Source organism: Chiloscyllium plagiosum, unplaced genomic scaffold (assembly GCF_037043375.1).
Source record: "Chiloscyllium plagiosum isolate Xiang-an unplaced genomic scaffold, Cpla_swu_hap1 HiC_scaffold_20, whole genome shotgun sequence".
Taxonomy (NCBI): Eukaryota; Metazoa; Chordata; class Chondrichthyes; order Orectolobiformes; family Hemiscylliidae; genus Chiloscyllium; species Chiloscyllium plagiosum.
Window position 1 is genome coordinate 2283358 of NW_028270158.1, and position 18312 is coordinate 2301669.

At 46.5% G+C, this 18312-nt stretch overlaps 1 protein-coding gene across 1 annotated transcript in view; it reads left to right on the forward strand.

Annotated features, from left to right (window-relative positions):
- syt17 (synaptotagmin XVII) overlaps positions 1-18312 on the forward strand; it is a 129565-nt gene that overhangs the window by 87795 nt on the left and 23458 nt on the right. The window lies entirely within an intron of this gene.

Below are 18312 nucleotides of genomic sequence, written 5' to 3' on the forward strand. Positions count from 1 at the left end.
CCTGTGTCAGTGCTGAATTAGAGTCCCCTTTCTGATCCTGTGTCAGTGCTGAATTAGAGAGTCCTCTTTCTGATCCTGTGTCAGTGCTGAATTAGAGAGTTCCATTTCTAATCCTGTGTCAGTGCTGAATTAGAGAGTCCCCTTTCTGACCCTGTGTCAGTGCTGAATTAGGGAGTCCCATTTCTGTTCCAGTGTCAGTGCTGAATTAGAGTCCCATTTCTGACCCTGTGTCAGTGCTGAATTAGAGAGTCCCATTTCTGACCCTGTGTCAGTGCTGAATTAGGGAGTCCCATTTCTGACCCTGTGTCAGTGCTGAATTAGGGAGTCCCATTTCTAACCCTGTGTCAGTGCTGAATTAGGGAGTCCCATTTCTGATCCTCTGTCAGTGCTGACTTAGAGAGTCCCCTTACTGATCCTGTGTCAGTGCTGAATTAGGGAGTCCAATTTCGGATCCTCTGTCAGTGCTGAATTAGAGTCCCCTTTCTGATCCTGTGTCAGTACTGAATTAGAGTCCCCTTTCTGATCCTGTGTCAGTGCTGAATTAGAGAGTCCCATTTCTGACCCAGTGTCAGTGCTGAATTAGAGAGTCCCATTTCTGATCCTGTGTCAGTGCTGAATTAGAGAGTTCCCTTTCTGATCCTGTGTCAGTGCTGAATTAGAGAATCCCATTTCTGATCCTGTGTCAGTGCTGAATTAGAGAGTCCCCTTTCTGACCCTGTGTCAGTGCTGAATTAGAGAGTCCCCTTTGTGATCCTGTGTCAGTACTGAATTAGAGAGTTCCCTTTCTGATCCTGTGTCAGTGCTGAATTAGAGAGTCCGCTTTCTGATCCTGTGTCAGTGCTGAATTAGAGAGTCCCCTTTCTGACCCTGTGTCAGTGCTGAATTAGAGAGTCCCCTTTCTGACCCTGTGTCAGTGCTGAATTAGAGAGTCCCCTTTCTGATCCTGTGTCAGTGCTGAATTAGAGTCCCCTTTCTGATCCTGTGTAGGTGCTGAATTATAGAGTTCCGTTTCTGATCCTGTGTCAGTGCTGAATTAGAGAGTTCCATTTCTGATCCTGTGTCAGTGCTGAATTAGAGTCCCCTTTCTGATCCTGTGTCAGTGCTGAATTAGAGTCCCATTTCTGACCCTGTGTCAGTGCTGAATTAGAGTCCCATTTCTGACCCTGTGTCAGTGCTGAATTAGAGAGTTCCATTTCTGATCCTGTGTCAGTGCTGAATTAGAGTCCCATTTCTGACCCTGTGTCAGTGCTGAATTAGAGTCCCATTTCTGACCCTGTGTCAGTGCTGAATTAGAGAGTCCCATTTCTGATCCTGTGTCAGTGCTGAATTAGAGAGTTCCATTTCTGATCCTGTGTCAGTGTTGAATTAGAGTCCCCTTTCTGATCCTGTGTCAGTGCTGAATTAGAGAGTCCCATTTCTGATCCTGTGTCAGTGCTGAATTAGAGAGTCCCCTTTCTGACCCTGTGTCAGTGCTGAATTAGAGAGTCCCCTTTCTGATCCAGTGTCAGTGCTGAATTAGAGTCCCCTTTCTGATCCTGTGTCAGTGCTGAATTAGAGAGTCCCCTTTCTGATCCTGTGTCAGTGCTGAATTAGAGAGTCCTCTTTCTGATCCTGTGTCAGTGCTGAATTAGAGAGTCCTCTTTCTGATCCTGTGTCAGTGCTGAATTAGAGAGTCCCCTTTCTGACCCTGTGTCAGTGCTGAATTAGAGAGTCCCCTTTCTGATCCTGTGTCAGTGCTGAATTAGAGTCCCCTTTCTGATTCTGTGTCAGTGCTGAATTAGAGTCCCCTTTCTGATCCTGTGTCAGTGCTGAATTAGAGAGTCCCCTTTCTGATCCTGTGTCAGTGCTGAATTAGAGAGTCCTCTTTCTGATCCTGTGTCAGTGCTGAATTAGAGAGTCCTCTTTCTGATCCTGTGTCTGTGCTGAATTAGAGAGTCCCCTTTCTGACCCTGTGTCAGTGCTGAATTAGAGAGTCCCCTTTCTGATCCTGTGTCAGTGCTGAATTAGAGTCCCCTTTCTGATCCTGTGTCAGTGCTGAATTAGAGAGTCCTCTTTCTGATCCTGTGTCAGTGCTGAATTAGAGAGTCCCCTTTCTGATCCTGTGTCAGTGCTGAATTAGAGAGTCCCATTTCTGATCCTGTGTCAGTACTGAATTAGAGAGTTCCCTTTCTGATCCTGTGTCAGTGCTGAATTAGAGAGTCCGCTTTCTGATCCTGTGTCAGTGCTGAATTAGAGAGTCCCCTTTCTGACCCTGTGTCAGTGCTGAATTAGAGAGTCCCCTTTCTGACCCTGTGTCAGTGCTGAATTAGAGAGTCCCCTTTCTGATCCTGTGTCAGTGCTGAATTAGAGTCCCCTTTCTGATCCTGTGTAGGTGCTGAATTATAGAGTCCCATTTCTGATCCTGTGTCAGTGCTGAATTAGAGAGTTCCATTTCTGATCCTGTGTCAGTGCTGAATTAGAGTCCCCTTTCTGATCCTGTGTCAGTGCTGAATTAGAGAGTCCCATTTCTGATCCTGTGTCAGTGCTGAATTAGAGAGTTCCATTTCTGATCCTGTGTCAGTGTTGAATTAGAGTCCCCTTTCTGATCCTGTGTCAGTGCTGAATTAGAGAGTCCCATTTCTGATCCTGTGTCAGTGCTGAATTAGAGAGTCCCCTTTCTGACCCTGTGTCAGTGCTGAATTAGAGAGTCCCCTTTCTGATCCTGTGTCAGTGCTGAATTAGAGTCCCCTTTCTGATCCTGTGTCAGTGCTGAATTAGAGAGTCCCCTTTCTGATCCTGTGTCAGTGCTGAATTAGAGAGTCCTCTTTCTGATCCTGTGTCAGTGCTGAATTAGAGAGTCCTCTTTCTGATCCTGTGTCTGTGCTGAATTAGAGAGTCCCCTTTCTGACCCTGTGTCAGTGCTGAATTAGAGAGTCCCCTTTCTGATCCTGTGTCAGTGCTGAATTAGAGTCCCCTTTCTGATCCTGTGTCAGTGCTGAATTAGAGAGTCCTCTTTCTGATCCTGTGTCAGTGCTGAATTAGAGAGTTCCATTTCTGATCCTGTGTCAGTGCTGAATTAGAGAGTCCCCTTTCTGACCCTGTGTCAGTGCTGAATTAGAGAGTCCCATTTCTGACCCTGTGTCAGTGCTGAATTAGAGAGTCCCATTTCTGACCCTGTGTCAGTGCTGAATTAGGGAGTCCCATTTCTGACCCTGTGTCTGTGCTGAATTAGAGAGTCCCATTTCTGACCCTGTGTCAGTGCTGAATTAGGGAGTCCCATTTCTGATCCTGTGTCAGTGCTGACTTAGAGAGTCCCCTTACTGATCCTGTGTCAGTGCTGAATTAGAGAGTCCCCTTTCTGATCCTGTGTCAGTGCTGAATTAGGGAGTCCCATTTCGGATCCTGTGTCAGTGCTGAATTAGAATCCCCTTTCTGATCCTGTGTCAGTACTGAATTAGAGTCCCCTTTCTGATCCTGTGTCAGTGCTGAATTAGAGAGTCCCATTTCTGACCCAGTGTCAGTGCTGAATTAGAGAGTGCCATTTCTGATCCTGTGTCAGTCTGAATTAGAGAGTCCGCTTTCTGATCCTGTGTCAGTGCTGAATTAGAGAGTCCCCTTTCTGATCCTGTGTCAGTGCTGAATTAGAGAGTCCCATTTCTGATCCTGTGTCAGTGCTGAATTAGAGAGTCCCATTTCTGATCCTGTGCCAGTGCTGAATTAGAGAGTTCCATTTCTGATCCTGTGTCAGTGCTGAATTAGAGAGTCCCCTTTCTGACCCTGTGTCAGTGCTGAATTAGAGAGTCCCATTTCTGACCCTGTGTCAGTGCTGAATTAGAGAGTCCCATTTCTGACCCTGTGTCAGTGCTGAATTAGGGAGTCCCATTTCTGACCCTGTGTCAGTGCTGAATTAGAGAGTCCCATTTCGGATCCTGTGTCAGTGCTGAATTAGAGAGTCCCATTTCTGACCCTGTGTCAGTGCTGAATTAGAGAGTCCCCTTTCTGATCCTGTGTCAGTGCTGAATTAGAGAGTCCCCTTTCTGATCCTGTGTCAGTGCTGAATTAGAGAGTCCCATTTCTGATCCTGTGTCAGTGCTGAATTAGAGTCTCCTTTCTGATCCTGTGTCAGTGCTGAATTAGAGAGTCCCATTTCTGATTCTGTGTCAGTCTGAATTAGAGAGTCCGCTTTCTGATCCTGTGTCAGTGCTGAATTAGGGAGTCCACTTTCTGACCCTGTGTCAGTGCTGAATTAGAGAGTCCCCTTTCTGATCCTGTGTCAGTGCTGAATTAGGAAGTCCCATTTCTGACCCTGTGTCAGTGCTGAATTAGAGAATCCCATTTCTGACCCTGTGTCAGTGCTGAATTAGAGTCCCCTTTCTGATCCTGTGTAGGTGCTGAATTAGAGAGTCCCATTTCTGATCCTGTGTCAGTGCTGAATTAGAGAGTTCTATTTCTGATCCTGTGTCAGTGCTGAATTAGAGAGTTCCATTTCTGATCCTGTGTCAGTGTTGAATTAGAGTCCCCTTTCTGATCCTGTGTCAGTGCTGAATTAGAGAGTCCCATTTCTGATCCTGTGTCAGTGCTGAATTAGAGAGTACCCTTTCTGACCCTGTGTCAGTGCTGAATTAGAGAGTCCCCTTTCTGATCCTGTGTCAGTGCTGAATTAGAGTCCCCTTTCTGATCCTGTGTCAGTGCTGAATTAGAGTCCCCTTTCTGATCCTGTGTCAGTGCTGAATTAGAGAGTCCTCTTTCTGATCCTGTGTCAGTGCTGAATTAGAGAGTTCCATTTCTAATCCTGTGTCAGTGCTGAATTAGAGAGTCCCCTTTCTGACCCTGTGTCAGTGCTGAATTAGGGAGTCCCATTTCTGTTCCAGTGTCAGTGCTGAATTAGAGTCCCATTTCTGACCCTGTGTCAGTGCTGAATTAGAGAGTCCCATTTCTGACCCTGTGTCAGTGCTGAATTAGGGAGTCCCATTTCTGACCCTGTGTCAGTGCTGAATTAGGGAGTCCCATTTCTAACCCTGTGTCAGTGCTGAATTAGGGAGTCCCATTTCTGATCCTCTGTCAGTGCTGACTTAGAGAGTCCCCTTACTGATCCTGTGTCAGTGCTGAATTAGGGAGTCCAATTTCGGATCCTCTGTCAGTGCTGAATTAGAGTCCCCTTTCTGATCCTGTGTCAGTACTGAATTAGAGTCCCCTTTCTGATCCTGTGTCAGTGCTGAATTAGAGAGTCCCATTTCTGACCCAGTGTCAGTGCTGAATTAGAGAGTCCCATTTCTGATCCTGTGTCAGTGCTGAATTAGAGAGTTCCCTTTCTGATCCTGTGTCAGTGCTGAATTAGAGAATCCCATTTCTGATCCTGTGTCAGTGCTGAATTAGAGAGTCCCCTTTCTGACCCTGTGTCAGTGCTGAATTAGAGAGTCCCCTTTGTGATCCTGTGTCAGTACTGAATTAGAGAGTTCCCTTTCTGATCCTGTGTCAGTGCTGAATTAGAGAGTCCGCTTTCTGATCCTGTGTCAGTGCTGAATTAGAGAGTCCCCTTTCTGACCCTGTGTCAGTGCTGAATTAGAGAGTCCCCTTTCTGACCCTGTGTCAGTGCTGAATTAGAGAGTCCCCTTTCTGATCCTGTGTCAGTGCTGAATTAGAGTCCCCTTTCTGATCCTGTGTAGGTGCTGAATTATAGAGTTCCGTTTCTGATCCTGTGTCAGTGCTGAATTAGAGAGTTCCATTTCTGATCCTGTGTCAGTGCTGAATTAGAGTCCCCTTTCTGATCCTGTGTCAGTGCTGAATTAGAGTCCCATTTCTGACCCTGTGTCAGTGCTGAATTAGAGTCCCATTTCTGACCCTGTGTCAGTGCTGAATTAGAGAGTTCCATTTCTGATCCTGTGTCAGTGCTGAATTAGAGTCCCATTTCTGACCCTGTGTCAGTGCTGAATTAGAGTCCCATTTCTGACCCTGTGTCAGTGCTGAATTAGAGAGTCCCATTTCTGATCCTGTGTCAGTGCTGAATTAGAGAGTTCCATTTCTGATCCTGTGTCAGTGTTGAATTAGAGTCCCCTTTCTGATCCTGTGTCAGTGCTGAATTAGAGAGTCCCATTTCTGATCCTGTGTCAGTGCTGAATTAGAGAGTCCCCTTTCTGACCCTGTGTCAGTGCTGAATTAGAGAGTCCCCTTTCTGATCCAGTGTCAGTGCTGAATTAGAGTCCCCTTTCTGATCCTGTGTCAGTGCTGAATTAGAGAGTCCCCTTTCTGATCCTGTGTCAGTGCTGAATTAGAGAGTCCTCTTTCTGATCCTGTGTCAGTGCTGAATTAGAGAGTCCTCTTTCTGATCCTGTGTCAGTGCTGAATTAGAGAGTCCCCTTTCTGACCCTGTGTCAGTGCTGAATTAGAGAGTCCCCTTTCTGATCCTGTGTCAGTGCTGAATTAGAGTCCCCTTTCTGATTCTGTGTCAGTGCTGAATTAGAGAGTCCTCTTTCTGATCCTGTGTCAGTGCTAAATTAGAGAGTTCCATTTCTGATCCTGTGTCAGTGCTGAATTAGAGAGTCCCCTTTCTGACCCTGTGTCAGTGCTGAATTAGAGAGTCCCATTTCTGACCCTGTGTCAGTGCTGAATTAGAGAGTCCCATTTCTGACCCTGTGTCAGTGCTGAATTATTGGAGTCCCCTTTCTGATCCTGTGTCAGTGCTGAATTAGAGTCCCATTTCTGACCCTGTGTCAGTGCTGAATTAGAGTCCCATTTCTGACCCTGTGTCAGTGCTGAATTAGAGAGTCCCCTTTCTGATCCTGTGTCAGTGCTGAATTAGGAGTCCCATTTCGGATCCTGTGTCAGTGCTGAATTAGAATCCCCTTTCTGATCCTGTGTCAGTACTGAATTAGAGTCCCCTTTCTGATCCTGTGTCAGTGCTGAATTAGAGAGTCCCATTTCTGACCCAGTGTCAGTGCTGAATTAGAGAGTGCCATTTCTGATCCTGTGTCAGTCTGAATTAGAGAGTCCGCTTTCTGATCCTGTGTCAGTGCTGACTTAGAGAGTCCCCTTTCTGATCCTGTGTCAGTGCTGAATTAGAGAGTCCCCTTTCTGATCCTGTGTCAGTGCTGAATTAGAGAGTCCTCTTTCTGATCCTGTGTCAGTGCTGAATTAGAGAGTCCTCTTTCTGATCCTGTGTCAGTGCTGAATTAGAGAGTCCCCTTTCTGACCCTGTGTCAGTGCTGAATTAGAGAGTCCCCTTTCTGATCCTGTGTCAGTGCTGAATTAGAGTCCCCTTTCTGATTCTGTGTCAGTGCTGAATTAGAGAGTCCTCTTTCTGATCCTGTGTCAGTGCTGAATTAGAGAGTTCCATTTCTGATCCTGTGTCAGTGCTGAATTAGAGAGTCCCCTTTCTGACCCTGTGTCAGTGCTGAATTAGAGAGTCCCATTTCTGACCCTGTGTCAGTGCTGAATTAGAGAGTCCCATTTCTGACCCTGTGTCAGTGCTGAATTATTGGAGTCCCCTTTCTGATCCTGTGTCAGTGCTGAATTAGAGTCCCATTTCTGACCCTGTGTCAGTGCTGAATTAGAGTCCCATTTCTGACCCTGTGTCAGTGCTGAATTAGAGAGTCCCCTTTCTGATCCTGTGTCAGTGCTGAATTAGGAGTCCCATTTCGGATCCTGTGTCAGTGCTGAATTAGAATCCCCTTTCTGATCCTGTGTCAGTACTGAATTAGAGTCCCCTTTCTGATCCTGTGTCAGTGCTGAATTAGAGAGTCCCATTTCTGACCCAGTGTCAGTGCTGAATTAGAGAGTGCCATTTCTGATCCTGTGTCAGTCTGAATTAGAGAGTCCGCTTTCTGATCCTGTGTCAGTGCTGACTTAGAGAGTCCCCTTTCTGATCCTGTGTCAGTGCTGAATTAGAGAGTCCCATTTCTGATCCTGTGTCAGTGCTGAATTAGAGAGTCCCATTTCTGATCCTGTGTCAGTGCTGAATTAGGGAGTTCCATTTCTTATCCTGTGTCAGTGCTGAATTAGAGAGTCCCCTTTCTGACCCTGTGTCAGTGCTGAATTAGAGAGTCCCATTTCTGACCCTGTGTCAGTGCTGAATTAGAGAGTCCGCTTTCTGACCCTGTGTCAGTGCTGAATTAGGGAGTCCCATTTCTGACCCTGTGTCAGTGCTGAATTAGAGAGTCCCATTTCGGATCCTGTGTCAGTGCTGAATTAGAGAGTCCCCTTTCTGATCCTGTGTCAGTGCTGAATTAGAGAGTCCCCTTTCTGATCCTGTGTCAGTGCTGAATTAGAGAGTGCCACTTCTGATCCTGTGTCAGTGCTGAATTAGAGAGTTCCATTTCTGATCCTGTGTCAGTGCTGAATTAGAGTCTCCTTTCTGATCCTGTGTCAGTGCTGAATTAGAGAGTCCCATTTCTGATCCTGTGTCAGTCTGAATTAGAGAGTCCGCTTTCTGATCCTGTGTCAGTGCTGAATTAGGGAGTCCCCTTTCTGACCCTGTGTCAGTGCTGAATTAGAGAGTCCCCTTTCTGATCCTGTGTCAGTGCTGAATTAGAGAGTCCCCTTTCTGATCCTGTGTCAGTGCTGAATTAGGAAGTCCCATTTCTGACCCTGTGTCAGTGCTGAATTAGAGAATCCCATTTCTGACCCTGTGTCAGTGCTGAATTAGAGAGTCCTCTTTCTGATCCTGTGTCAGTGCTGAATTAGAGAGTTCCATTTCTGATCCTGTGTCAGTGCTGAATTAGGGAGTCCCCTTTCTGACCCTGTGTCAGTGCTGAATTAGAGAGTCCCCTTTCTGATCCTGTGTCAGTGCTGAATTAGAGAGTCCTCTTTCTGATCCTGTGTCAGTGCTGAATTAGAGAGTTCCATTTCTGATCCTGTGTCAGTGCTGAATTAGAGAGTCCCCTTTCTGACCCTGTGTCAGTGCTGAATTAGAGAGTCCCATTTCTGACCCTGTGTCAGTGCTGAATTAGAGAGTCCGCTTTCTGACCCTGTGTCAGTGCTGAATTAGGGAGTCCCATTTCTGACCCTGTGTCAGTGCTGAATTAGAGAGTCCCATTTCGGATCCTGTGTCAGTGCTGAATTAGAGAGTCCCCTTTCTGATCCTGTGTCAGTGCTGAATTAGAGAGTCCCCTTTCTGATCCTGTGTCAGTGCTGAATTAGAGAGTGCCATTTCTGATCCTGTGTCAGTGCTGAATTAGAGAGTTCCATTTCTGATCCTGTGTCAGTGCTGAATTAGAGTCTCCTTTCTGATCCTGTGTCAGTGCTGAATTAGAGAGTCCCATTTCTGATCCTGTGTCAGTCTGAATTAGAGAGTCCGCTTTCTGATCCTGTGTCAGTGCTGAATTAGGGAGTCCCCTTTCTGACCCTGTGTCAGTGCTGAATTAGAGAGTCCCCTTTCTGATCCTGTGTCAGTGCTGAATTAGAGAGTCCCCTTTCTGATCCTGTGTCAGTGCTGAATTAGGAAGTCCCATTTCTGACCCTGTGTCAGTGCTGAATTAGAGAATCCCATTTCTGACCCTGTGTCAGTGCTGAATTAGAGAGTCCTCTTTCTGATCCTGTGTCAGTGCTGAATTAGAGAGTTCCATTTCTGATCCTGTGTCAGTGCTGAATTAGGGAGTCCCCTTTCTGACCCTGTGTCAGTGCTGAATTAGAGAGTCCCCTTTCTGATCCTGTGTCAGTGCTGAATTAGAGAGTCCTCTTTCTGATCCTGTGTCAGTGCTGAATTAGAGAGTTCCATTTCTGATCCTGTGTCAGTGCTGAATTAGAGAGTCCCCTTTCTGACCCTGTGTCAGTGCTGAATTAGAGAGTCCCATTTCTGACCCTGTGTCAGTGCTGAATTAGAGAGTCCCATTTCTGACCCTGTGTCAGTGCTGAATTATTGGAGTCCCCTTTCTGATCCTGTGTCAGTGCTGAATTAGAGTCCCATTTCTGACCCTGTGTCAGTGCTGAATTAGAGTCCCATTTCTGACCCTGTATCAGTGCTGAATTAGAGAGTCCCCTTACTGATCCTGTGTCAGTGCTGAATTAGAGAGTCCCCTTTCTGATCCTGTGTCAGTGCTGAATTAGGGAGTCCCATTTCGGATCCTGTGTCAGTGCTGAATTAGAATCCCCTTTCTGATCCTGTGTCAGTACTGAATTAGAGTCCCCTTTCTGATCCTGTGTCAGTGCTGAATTAGAGAGTCCCATTTCTGACCCAGTGTCAGTGCTGAATTAGAGATTGCCATTTCTGATCCTGTGTCAGTCTGAATTAGAGAGTCCGCTTTCTGATCCTGTGTCAGTGCTGACTTAGAGAGTCCCCTTTCTGATCCTGTGTCAGTGCTGAATTAGAGAGTCCCATTTCTGATCCTGTGTCAGTGCTGAATTAGAGAGTCCCATTTCTGATCCTGTGTCAGTGCTGAATTAGGGAGTTCCATTTCTGATCCTGTGTCAGTGCTGAATTAGAGAGTCCCCTTTCTGACCCTGTGTCAGTGCTGAATTAGAGAGTCCCATTTCTGACCCAGTGTCAGTGCTGAATTAGAGAGTCCCATTTCTGACCCTGTGTCAGTGCTGAATTAGGGAGTCCCATTTCTGACCCTGTGTCAGTGCTGAATTAGAGAGTCCCATTTCGGATCCTGTGTCAGTGCTGAATTAGAGAGTCCCATTTCTGACCCTGTGTCAGTGCTGAATTAGAGAGTCCCCTTTCTGATCCTGTGTCAGTGCTGAATTAGAGAGTCCCATTTCTGATCCTGTGTCAGTGCTGAATTAGAGAGTCCCATTTCTGATCCTGTGTCAGTGCTGAATTAGGGAGTTCCATTTCTGATCCTGTGTCAGTGCTGAATTAGAGAGTCCCCTTTCTGACCCTGTGTCAGTGCTGAATTAGAGAGTCCCCTTTCTGATCCTGTGTCAGTGCTGAATTAGAGAGTCCCATTTCTGATCCTGTGTCAGTGCTGAATTAGGGAGTCCCATTTCTGACCCTGTGTCAGTGCTGAATTAGAGAGTCCCATTTCGGATCCTGTGTCAGTGCTGAATTAGAGAGTCCCCTTTCTGATCCTGTGTCAGTGCTGAATTAGAGAGTCCCCTTTCTGATCCTGTGTCAGTGCTGAATTAGAGAGTGCCATTTCTGATCCTGTGTCAGTGCTGAATTAGAGAGTTCCATTTCTGATCCTGTGTCAGTGCTGAATTAGAGTCTCCTTTCTGATCCTGTGTTAGTGCTGAATTAGAGAGTCCCCTTTCTGACCCTGTGTCAGTGCTGAATTAGAGAGTCCCCTTTCTGATCCTGTGTCAGTGCTGAATTAGAGAGTCCTCTTTCTGATCCTGTGTCAGTGCTGAATTAGAGAGTCCTCTTTCTGATCCTGTGTCAGTGCTGAATTAGAGAGTCCCCTTTCTGACCCTGTGTCAGTGCTGAATTAGAGAGTCCTCTTTCTGATCCTGTGTCAGTGCTGAATTAGAGAGTCCTCTTTCTGATCCTGTGTCAGTGCTGAATTAGAGAGTCCCCTTTCTGACCCTGTGTCAGTGCTGAATTAGAGAGTCCTCTTTCTGATCCTGTGTCAGTGCTGAATTAGAGAGTTCCATTTCTGATCCTGTGTCAGTGCTGAATTAGAGAGTCCCCTTTCTGACCCTGTGTCAGTGCTGAATTAGAGAGTCCCATTTCTGACCCTGTGTCAGTGCTGAATTAGAGAGTCCCCTTTCTGACCCAGTGTCAGTGCTGAATTATTGGAGTCCCCTTTCTGATCCTGTGTCAGTGCTGAATTAGAGTCCCATTTCTGACCCTGTGTCAGTGCTGAATTAGAGTCCCATTTCTGACCCTGTGTCAGTGCTGAATTAGAGAGTCCCCTTTCTGATCCTGTGTCAGTGCTGAATTAGGAGTCCCATTTCGGATCCTGTGTCAGTGCTGAATTAGAATCCCCTTTCTGATCCTGTGTCAGTACTGAATTAGAGTCCCCTTTCTGATCCTGTGTCAGTGCTGAATTAGAGAGTCCCATTTCTGACCCAGTGTCAGTGCTGAATTAGAGAGTGCCATTTCTGATCCTGTGTCAGTCTGAATTAGAGAGTCCGCTTTCTGATCCTGTGTCAGTGCTGACTTAGAGAGTCCCCTTTCTGATCCTGTGTCAGTGCTGAATTAGAGAGTCCCATTTCTGATCCTGTGTCAGTGCTGAATTAGAGAGTCCCATTTCTGATCCTGTGTCAGTGCTGAATTAGGGAGTTCCATTTCTTATCCTGTGTCAGTGCTGAATTAGAGAGTCCCCTTTCTGACCCTGTGTCAGTGCTGAATTAGAGAGTCCCATTTCTGACCCTGTGTCAGTGCTGAATTAGAGAGTCCGCTTTCTGACCCTGTGTCAGTGCTGAATTAGGGAGTCCCATTTCTGACCCTGTGTCAGTGCTGAATTAGAGAGTCCCATTTCGGATCCTGTGTCAGTGCTGAATTAGAGAGTCCCCTTTCTGATCCTGTGTCAGTGCTGAATTAGAGAGTCCCCTTTCTGATCCTGTGTCAGTGCTGAATTAGAGAGTGCCATTTCTGATCCTGTGTCAGTGCTGAATTAGAGAGTTCCATTTCTGATCCTGTGTCAGTGCTGAATTAGAGTCTCCTTTCTGATCCTGTGTCAGTGCTGAATTAGAGAGTCCCATTTCTGATCCTGTGTCAGTCTGAATTAGAGAGTCCGCTTTCTGATCCTGTGTCAGTGCTGAATTAGGGAGTCCCCTTTCTGACCCTGTGTCAGTGCTGAATTAGAGAGTCCCCTTTCTGATCCTGTGTCAGTGCTGAATTAGAGAGTCCCCTTTCTGATCCTGTGTCAGTGCTGAATTAGGGAGTCCCATTTCTGACCCTGTGTCAGTGCTGAATTAGAGAATCCCATTTCTGACCCTGTGTCAGTGCTGAATTAGAGAGTCCTCTTTCTGATCCTGTGTCAGTGCTGAATTAGAGAGTTCCATTTCTGATCCTGTGTCAGTGCTGAATTAGGGAGTCCCCTTTCTGACCCTGTGTCAGTGCTGAATTAGAGAGTCCCCTTTCTGATCCTGTGTCAGTGCTGAATTAGAGAGTCCTCTTTCTGATCCTGTGTCAGTGCTGAATTAGAGAGTTCCATTTCTGATCCTGTGTCAGTGCTGAATTAGAGAGTCCCCTTTCTGACCCTGTGTCAGTGCTGAATTAGAGAGTCCCATTTCTGACCCTGTGTCAGTGCTGAATTATTGGAGTCCCCTTTCTGATCCTGTGTCAGTGCTGAATTAGAGTCCCATTTCTGACCCTGTGTCAGTGCTGAATTAGAGTCCCATTTCTGACCCTGTATCAGTGCTGAATTAGAGAGTCCCCTTACTGATCCTGTGTCAGTGCTGAATTAGAGAGTCCCCTTTCTGATCCTGTGTCAGTGCTGAATTAGGGAGTCCCATTTCGGATCCTGTGTCAGTGCTGAATTAGAATCCCCTTTCTGATCCTGTGTCAGTACTGAATTAGAGTCCCCTTTCTGATCCTGTGTCAGTGCTGAATTAGAGAGTCCCATTTCTGACCCAGTGTCAGTGCTGAATTAGAGAGTGCCATTTCTGATCCTGTGTCAGTCTGAATTAGAGAGTCCGCTTTCTGATCCTGTTTCAGTGCTGACTTAGAGAGTCCCCTTTCTGATCCTGTGTCAGTGCTGAATTAGAGAGTCCCATTTCTGATCCTGTGTCAGTGCTGAATTAGAGAGTCCCATTTCTGATCCTGTGTCAGTGCTGAATTAGGGAGTTCCATTTCTGATCCTGTGTCAGTGCTGAATTAGAGAGTCCCCTTTCTGACCCTGTGTCAGTGCTGAATTAGAGAGTCCCATTTCTGACCCAGTGTCAGTGCTGAATTAGAGAGTCCCATTTCTGACCCTGTGTCAGTGCTGAATTAGGGAGTCCCATTTCTGACCCTGTGTCAGTGCTGAATTAGAGAGTCCCATTTCGGATCCTGTGTCAGTGCTGAATTAGAGAGTCCCATTTCTGACCCTGTGTCAGTGCTGAATTAGAGAGTCCCCTTTCTGATCCTGTGTCAGTGCTGAATTAGAGAGTCCCATTTCTGATCCTGTGTCAGTGCTGAATTAGAGAGTCCCATTTCTGATCCTGTGTCAGTGCTGAATTAGGGAGTTCCATTTCTGATCCTGTGTCAGTGCTGAATTAGAGAGTCCCCTTTCTGACCCTGTGTCAGTGCTGAATTAGAGAGTCCCCTTTCTGATCCTGTGTCAGTGCTGAATTAGAGAGTCCCATTTCTGATCCTGTGTCAGTGCTGAATTAGGGAGTCCCATTTCTGACCCTGTGTCAGTGCTGAATTAGAGAATCCCATTTCTGACCCTGTATCAGTGCTGAATTAGAGAGTCCGCTTTCTGATCCTGTGTCAGTGCTGAATTAGAGAGTCCCCTTTCTGACCCTGTGTCAGTGCTGAATTAGAGAGTCCCCTTTCTGATCCTGTGTCAGTACTGAATTAGAGAGTTCCCTTTCTGATCCTGTGTCAGTGCTGAATTAGAGAGTCCGCTTTCTGATCCTGTGTCAGTGCTGAATTAGAGAGTCCCCTTTCTGACCCTGTGTCAGTGCTGAATTAGAGAGTCCCCTTTCTGATCCTGTGTCAGTGCTGAATTAGAGAGTCCTCTTTCTGATCCTGTGTCAGTGCTGAATTAGAGAGTCCTCTTTCTGATCCTGTGTCAGTGCTGAATTAGAGAGTCCCCTTTCTGACCCTGTGTCAGTGCTGAATTAGAGAGTCCTCTTTCTGACCCTGTGTCAGTGCTGAATTAGAGAGTCCTCTTTCTGATCCTGTGTCAGTGCTGAATTAGAGAGTCCCCTTTCTGACCCTGTGTCAGTGCTGAATTAGAGAGTCCCCTTTCTGATCCTGTGTCAGTGCTGAATTAGAGTCCCCTTTCTGATTCTGTGTCAGTGCTGAATTAGAGAGTCCTCTTTCTGATCCTGTGTCAGTGCTGAATTAGAGAGTTCCATTTCTGATCCTGTGTCAGTGCTGAATTAGAGAGTTCCCTTTCTGACCCAGTGTCAGTGCTGAATTAGAGAGTCCCATTTCTGACCCTGTGTCAGTGCTGAATTAGAGAGTCCCATTTCTGACCCTGTGTCAGTGCTGAATTATTGGAGTCCCCTTTCTGATCCTGTGCCAGTGCTGAATTAGAGTCCCATTTCTGACCCTGTGTCAGTGCTGAATTAGAGTCCCATTTCTGACCCTGTGTCAGTGCTGAATTAGAGAGTCCCCTTTCTGATCCTGTGTCAGTGCTGAATTAGAATCCCCTTTCTGATCCTGTGTCAGTACTGAATTAGAGTCCCCTTTCTGATCCTGTGTCAGTGCTGAATTAGAGAGTCCAATTTCTGACCCAGTGTCAGTGCTGAATTAGAGAGTGCCATTTCTGATCCTGTGTCAGTCTGAATTAGAGAGTCCGCTTTCTGATCCTGTGTCAGTGCTGACTTAGAGAGTCCCCTTTCTGATCCTGTGTCAGTGCTGAATTAGAGAGTCCCATTTCTGATCCTGTGTCAGTGCTGAATTAGAGAGTCCCATTTCTGATCCTGTGTCAGTGCTGAATTAGGGAGTTCCATTTCCTATCCTGTGTCAGTGCTGAATTAGAGAGTCCCCTTTCTGACCCTGTGTCAGTGCTGAATTAGAGAGTCCCATTTCTGACCCTGTGTCAGTGCTGAATTAGAGAGTCCGCTTTCTGACCCTGTGTCAGTGCTGAATTAGGGAGTCCCATTTCTGACCCTGTGTCAGTGCTGAATTAGAGAGTCCCATTTCGGATCCTGTGTCAGTGCTGAATTAGAGAGTCCCCTTTCTGATCCTGTGTCAGTGCTGAATTAGAGAGTCCCCTTTCTGATCCTGTGTCAGTGCTGAATTAGAGAGTGCCATTTCTGATCCTGTGTCAGTGCTGAATTAGAGAGTTCCATTTCTGATCCTGTGTCAGTGCTGAATTAGAGTCTCCTTTCTGATCCTGTGTCAGTGCTGAATTAGAGAGTCCCATTTCTGATCCTGTGTCAGTCTGAATTAGAGAGTCCGCTTTCTGATCCTGTGTCAGTGCTGAATTAGGGAGTCCCCTTTCTGACCCTGTGTCAGTGCTGAATTAGAGAGTCCCCTTTCTGATCCTGTGTCAGTGCTGAATTAGAGAGTCCCCTTTCTGATCCTGTGTCAGTGCTGAATTAGGGAGTCCCATTTCTGACCCTGTGTCAGTGCTGAATTAGAGAATCCCATTTCTGACCCTGTGTCAGTGCTGAATTAGAGAGTCCTCTTTCTGATCCTGTGTCAGTGCTGAATTAGAGAGTTCCATTTCTGATCCTGTGTCAGTGCTGAATTAGGGAGTCCCCTTTCTGACCCTGTGTCAGTGCTGAATTAGAGAGTCCCCTTTCTGATCCTGTGTCAGTGCTGAATTAGAGAGTCCTCTTTCTGATCCTGTGTCAGTGCTGAATTAGAGAGTTCCATTTCTGATCCTGTGTCAGTGCTGAATTAGAGAGTCCCCTTTCTGACCCTGTGTCAGTGCTGAATTAGAGAGTCCCATTTCTGACCCTGTGTCAGTGCTGAATTAGAGAGTCCCATTTCTGACCCTGTGTCAGTGCTGAATTATTGGAGTCCCCTTTCTGATCCTGTGTCAGTGCTGAATTAGAGTCCCATTTCTGACCCTGTGTCAGTGCTGAATTAGAGTCCCATTTCTGACCCTGTATCAGTGCTGAATTAGAGAGTCCCCTTACTGATCCTGTGTCAGTGCTGAATTAGAGAGTCCCCTTTCTGATCCTGTGTCAGTGCTGAATTAGGGAGTCCCATTTCGGATCCTGTGTCAGTGCTGAATTAGAATCCCCTTTCTGATCCTGTGTCAGTACTGAATTAGAGTCCCCTTTCTGATCCTGTGTCAGTGCTGAATTAGAGAGTCCCATTTCTGACCCAGTGTCAGTGCTGAATTAGAGAGTCCCCTTTCTGATCCTGTGTCAGTGCTGAATTAGAGTCCCCTTTCTGATTCTGTGTCAGTGCTGAATTAGAGAGTCCTCTTTCTGATCCTGTGTCAGTGCTGAATTAGAGAGTTCCATTTCTGATCCTGTGTCAGTGCTGAATTAGAGAGTCCCCTTTCTGACCCAGTGTCAGTGCTGAATTAGAGAGTCCCATTTCTGACCCTGTGTCAGTGCTGAATTAGAGAGTCCCATTTCTGACCCTGTGTCAGTGCTGAATTATTGGAGTCCCCTTTCTGATCCTGTGTCAGTGCTGAATTAGAGTCCCATTTCTGACCCTGTGTCAGTGCTGAATTAGAGTCCCATTTCTGACCCTGTGTCAGTGCTGAATTAGAGAGTCCCCTTTCTGATCCTGTGTCAGTGCTGAATTAGGAGTCCCATTTCGGATCCTGTGTCAGTGCTGAATTAGAATCCCCTTTCTGTTCCTGTGTCAGTACTGAATTAGAGTCCCCTTTCTGATCCTGTGTCAGTGCTGAATTAGAGAGTCCCATTTCTGACCCAGTGTCAGTGCTGAATTAGAGAGTGCCATTTCTGATCCTGTGTCAGTCTGAATTAGAGAGTCCGCTTTCTGATCCTGTGTCAGTGCTGACTTAGAGAGTCCCCTTTCTGATCCTGTGTCAGTGCTGAATTAGAGAGTCCCATTTCTGATCCTGTGTCAGTGCTGAATTAGAGAGTCCCATTTCTGATCCTGTGTCAGTGCTGAATTAGGGAGTTCCATTTCTTATCCTGTGTCAGTGCTGAATTAGAGAGTCCCCTTTCTGACCCTGTGTCAGTGCTGAATTAGAGAGTCCCATTTCTGACCCTGTGTCAGTGCTGAATTAGAGAGTCCGCTTTCTGACCCTGTGTCAGTGCTGAATTAGGGAGTCCCATTTCTGACCCTGTGTCAGTGCTGAATTAGAGAGTCCCATTTCGGATCCTGTGTCAGTGCTGAATTAGAGAGTCCCCTTTCTGATCCTGTGTCAGTGCTGAATTAGAGAGTCCCCTTTCTGATCCTGTGTCAGTGCTGAATTAGAGAGTGCCATTTCTGATCCTGTGTCAGTGCTGAATTAGAGAGTTCCATTTCTGATCCTGTGTCAGTGCTGAATTAGAGTCTCCTTTCTGATCCTGTGTCAGTGCTGAATTAGAGAGTCCCATTTCTGATCCTGTGTCAGTCTGAATTAGAGAGTCCGCTTTCTGATCCTGTGTCAGTGCTGAATTAGGGAGTCCCCTTTCTGACCCTGTGTCAGTGCTGAATTAGAGAGTCCCCTTTCTGATCCTGTGTCAGTGCTGAATTAGAGAGTCCCCTTTCTGATCCTGTGTCAGTGCTGAATTAGGGAGTCCCATTTCTGACCCTGTGTCAGTGCTGAATTAGAGAATCCCATTTCTGACCCTGTGTCAGTGCTGAATTAGAGAGTCCTCTTTCTGATCCTGTGTCAGTGCTGAATTAGAGAGTTCCATTTCTGATCCTGTGTCAGTGCT